The 5,246-nt window shown below is 42.0% G+C and overlaps 1 non-coding gene across 1 annotated transcript; it reads right to left on the reverse strand.

Annotated features, from left to right (window-relative positions):
• Positions 1-4,771: 4,771 nt before the first annotated feature.
• On the reverse strand, positions 4,772-4,909 carry LOC114806672. The gene has a single exon (XR_003754734.1). It is a non-coding gene; the product is annotated as a small nucleolar RNA SNORA7 (small nucleolar RNA).
• Positions 4,910-5,246: the final 337 nt, after the last annotated feature.

The raw sequence follows: 5,246 nt of genomic DNA on the forward strand, positions 1-5,246 counted from the left end.
AGTCAGGGCAACGCAGAAGGGAGTGAGATTATGGATATTTACATGTCTTATGGGGTTGAGAGTGGATGAATATCAAGTACTTAAAACATACAGATCCAAGTGCATAAGTAATGCAGAAGAGAAAGGGAGCAGGGGAAATGAGGGCTTAGTCAGGGAAGGCTTCTTGGAGGAGATGTGATTTTCATAAGGCTTTGAATGTGGGGAGAGTGATTGGTGGTCTGTCATATATAAAGGGTGAGCAAGTTCCAAGCCAGAGGGAGGATGTGGGCAAAGGGTTGCTAGCAAGGTAGATGAGATAGAGGTACAGTGAGAAGGTTGGCATTGGTGGAGCAAAGCGTGTGGGCTGGATCATACTGGGAAATCAGCGAGGTAACATAGGACGGGGAGAGTGCTTTAAAGTTGATGGTGAGCTTCTGTTTGATGTGGAAGGGGATGGGCAATCACTGGAGATTTTTGAGGAGGGGGTCATGGACTCAACAATTTTGGACTGGAGTGGGGAGAGACAGGAGGCATGGAGGTCAGATGGAGACTCTTTGGATCAAATGGTAGTGGTTTGGTTGGAGAGGAAAGGGTGAATTTTAGAGATGTTGTGAAGATAGAACAAAAAGGATTTGGTCAGAGATTGAATATGTAGGCTGAATGAGAGAGCTAGGTCTAAGACAATGGTAAGTTTACTGGCTAGTGAGAACAAGAGTCTAGTGTTGTCTACAGTGATGGGAAGACAAAGAAAGGACTGGGTTTAAGTGCTAAGATGAGGAGTTCTCTTTCAGACATGTTAAGATTGAGGAGTCGGTGGGACATTCAAGTACAAACATCCTGATGGCAGGAGGAAATGTAGGACTGCAAAAAAGGAGAAAAATCAGAGCTGGAGATGTAGTTTTGAGAATCATCTACAAAGTGATGGTAGTTCAAGCTGTGGCAGTGAGTTCTCCAAGGGAGTGGGTGTAGATGAAAAATAGGAGGGGATCTCATCTGTTAAAGGGTGGGAGGTAGGAAAAGAACGTGTGAAAGAAAATCAATCAATGGTATTTATTAAGTGCTTATTATGTGCAGAGTAGAAGTCTCCACAGATATAGAACAGGAGACTATAGTGTCAGTGAAGCCAAGGTTAAATAATATTTCAAAAAGATGAGGGAGTTCCATGGCTCGAGGAAGGAGGCCATTGGTGACCATAGAGAGAGCCGTTTCCATGGAGTAAGGGGGGAGGAATCTGGATTGGAGGGGTCAAGGAGAGAATTGGAGGAGAAGTAGTGGAGGCAGCAGATATAAACAACTCACTCAAGGGTTTGGAGAGGAACAGTAGAATGGGATAGGGCAATAACTGGAGTGAGCACTTTTTTCAGGATATGTCATTACATGAGCGTGCGGGGAAGGAGCCATTGGAAAGCAAACCGTTGAAGATGAAGATCAGGGAAGGAAGAAGGAAGCAGGCAAGTGTTTTGTGGCCTAGTGGAAAGAGCCTGGCCTTGGAGTCAGCAGACCTGGGTTCTAATCTATGAGAAGCAGCATGGCATAGTGCTAGACCCCGGGCCTGGGAGTTAGAAGGTCATGGGTTCTAATCCTGCTCTGCCACTTGTCTTCTATGTGACCTTGAGCAAGTCACATAACTTCTCTGTGCCTCAATTACCTCATCTGTAAAATGGGGATTGAGACTGTGAGCCCTACTTGGTACAGGAACTGTGTGCAAACTGATTTGCTTGTACCCACCTGAGTGCTTAGTACAGTGTCTGGAACATAGTAAGCTCTTAATAAATACCATGATTCTTCTTAGTAGTAGTAGTAGTAGTAGTAATTTCATTTACCATGTACCTGCTGTGTGACTTTGGGAAAGTCACTTTAGTTCCCTTATCTGCAAAAAGGTGGATTCAATACCAGTTCTCCCTCCTATTTAGACTGTGAGCCCCATGTGGGACCTGGTTATCTTGTACCTATCTCAGTGCTTAGACAGTGCTTGGCACATAGTAAGCACTTAACAAATACCACAATTGTTATTAAATGAGGTGTAAAGGGATGGAATCGGGGCTCAGCAGGAGGGGGAGGAAGACTGGAGTTCTCTTGAGATACTGCTGAGAAAGAAGAGAGAGTTGAAGAGGGGGCAATAGGAGAGAAGTACTGGAGAGGAGCAGGGGAGCAAAAGCAGCCTAATCAATAAAAGTGCCACATAAACAAAATGGAAAAAATTAGTTTAAAGAGTCAGTAATTATAACCTTTATGTACTACTTCTTTTGTTTAATCAGGAAGAGGGTAAATTCTCAGAATGATGTACTGGGATCTCACCACGTGATGCTCATTACTGTTAATGGGAGCCACACTGTTAAACCCCTGCCCATCTCACTAAATTTTACCCTTAAGAGTCAATTAGTGCTTATTCTACCTCCAGTTGTCTTGGCAAGCATATGCTTAGATTTTACCATCTTCCAAGTCTCTTTTTCAATAATTCAAGGTACACCCAATTTCTATAATTTATTATAGCATTATCCCGTAAGGACTATGGTATCCTTCACTTTTTAAAAAAAAAAAAAAAAGATGTTTCAGTGTGAGTGCTGTAAATGAGGGAAGACTTGAATTTTCTAGAATAAGAAGATAAATTTGATGGAGATGTTTTATATGAGGTCCGTGCTAGGATTTTATACATACGCAACAAGACTAATAAAAGAGGAGAAAAGATAACACTCCTAGAGAAAAAGGAAAGAATAAGATGGGAAGAATGAGAATATGAGAATTCTTAGGGGATTAGCTAGTAAGACTGTCAGGTTCCTTTCAAAGCAAAGAGAAACATCCATCAGAAAATAAAGCAGTTTAGAACTAAAAAAGTGAAAAGAGTGTGTATGGACATTAAGTAGGAGTTTACCATATTGAGGTAGTCTCCTGGGGCTTATGTTACTCCCTGGTTGTAAATTAAATACTTTTGAAAATTGTACTGACTCCTCAGGCCACCATTAATGTTGCCACTCTTCACCTCTCCAGGTTTTGGTGTGCTAATGAGCTCCAGCACCCTGAGATGTATTGTTTAAGCTGTATGGACTAGTATTCATGTCTGAGTTGCAGGTTGGATGCACTACTGGACATGAATGGGGTATGGTCCAGAGACTTGTAAAACCAGAATGAATATTGGAGACTCCACTGTAGTTCTTGAGTCAAGATTCAGAGAGAGCAATCCAGCAATTGTTTAGTGTTACATTTTAAAATTCAAAATAATTCTATGTTGGCCTAAAGAATTAACACTGCTCCCAAAGGTCCCTGACAACTAAGAAAGATCTGGGTAACTTAGAGAGTTCATCATAGGTAAATTTGTAGGTGTATGTGTTGGAGCTGATTTGAGCTCTTTCAGAAAAAAAGGCATGTACACTTAGTGTGTGTGTGTGTTTGAGTGTATAATGAACATTGGATGACTCATTTTTATTGGACAGGTCTCAAAACAGGGACATCTATCTAAACATCTAAACACCTACTTAGCTGGTTCAGTTCAGAAGATGATAATGGTAAAATAGTGGTGTGAGTTCTAATTATTAAGTTGTCAAAGGAAAACAGTGTTCAAAAATTAATAAAATCAGCTCATTTCTTGGAACAAGAGCACATAAACAGGAATGCAGAGCAGCTATTTCTTGTTAATAGTCTCAAAATCTCTACCTGAAGATACAGGAATAGAAGTTACTGCAGTCATCTTTGCAAGAACAGTAACAGAAGCTGCAAACCTCACTTATTAAAATTGCAGCGTGTTTTATGGACCTATCAGTCCATCATCTCTCATGAATGGCTTTGCATTTCTTGTAAAGGACATAATGATAAATATAACATTGGGATCCTTTTCTAGAACTTAAATATTAGAGTCTAAAACAATGGCTACTAATTTTCCTGGTAGAAATAATGACAGCAAACATCAGGCAGATTGAAAGATGATTTGATTTTTTTTTTTACCTGGAGACTATTGCTTCCAGTCAGTAGAAGGTAGAATGGGGAGAGAAAATGGAGATTGACAATAAAGACTAGCAACTACCTAGCCCATATACTAAAAATGTGGACTGCTGAACTTCCCAACTGCTTAGTATATTCTATGGGAACCCAATAAATACCATGTCTATTACAACTACAAAAAGATATATTATTCTGTTTACAAAGAAGGGTAACGTGACCCCGGTCCTAATTCTGGCTCCATCACTTGTCTGTGGTATGGGCTTTGGAGTCAGGGCTCATGAGTTCGAATCCCAGCTCTGCCACTTGTCGGCTGTGTGACTGTGGGCAAGTCACTTAACTTCTCTGTGCCTCAGATCCCTCATCTGTAAAATGGGGATTAAGACTGTGAGCCCCACGTGGGACAACCTGATCCCCCTATGTCTACCCCAGCGCTTAGAACAGTGCTCGGCACAGAGTAAGCGCTTAACAAATACCAACATTATTAAGTCACTTAACATCTTTGTGCCTCAGTTACTTCATCTGTAAAATGGGGATTAAGTCTGTGAGCCCTCCATGGGATATGGACTGTGTCCAAACTAATTAGATTGTTTCTACCCCCGCATTTAGTACAGTGCTTGGCACATTGTTGTTGTTGTCTTATGCTGTTGAGTCATATGTCCAACCCATAGCAATGCCATGGACACACCTCTCCCAGAACGTCCCACCTCCACCTGCAATCGTTCTGCTAGTGTATCAATAGAGTTTTCTTGGTAAAAATATAGAAGTGATTTACCATTGCCTCCTTCCATGCAGTAAACCTGAGTCTCTGCCCTTGACTCCCTCCCATGCCTCTGCTGCCCAGCACGGGTGAGTTTTGACTTGTAGCAGGTTGCCTTCCACTCACTAGCCACTGGCCAAGCTAGAAATGGAATGGGTATGCCTCTGCTTGACTCTCCCTCCCATAGTAGAGACTGATAAAGTACTAGAAACTCTCCAGGTGTGACTCTTAGAGGCAGCCTGGCACATGGCTCAGTGGAAAGAGCCCGGGCTTGGGAGTCAGAGGTCATGGGATTGAATCCCGGCTCTGCCACTTGTCAGCTGTGTGACTGTGGGCAAGTCACTTCACTTCTCTGTGCCTCAGTGACTTCATCTGTAAAATGGGGATTAACTATGAGCCTCACGTGGGACAACCTGATTACCCTTTATCTACCCCAGTGCTTAGAACAGTGGTCTGGACATAGTAAGTGCTTAACAAATACCAACATTATTATAGTAAGCACTTAAGTGCCACAAAATAAATAACTGCCTAATGGAAAGAGCATGGCCTGGGAATCAGAAGACTTGGATTCTAA

Source organism: Ornithorhynchus anatinus, chromosome X1, assembly GCF_004115215.2.
Source record: "Ornithorhynchus anatinus isolate Pmale09 chromosome X1, mOrnAna1.pri.v4, whole genome shotgun sequence".
NCBI classification, from domain to species: Eukaryota; Metazoa; Chordata; class Mammalia; order Monotremata; family Ornithorhynchidae; genus Ornithorhynchus; species Ornithorhynchus anatinus.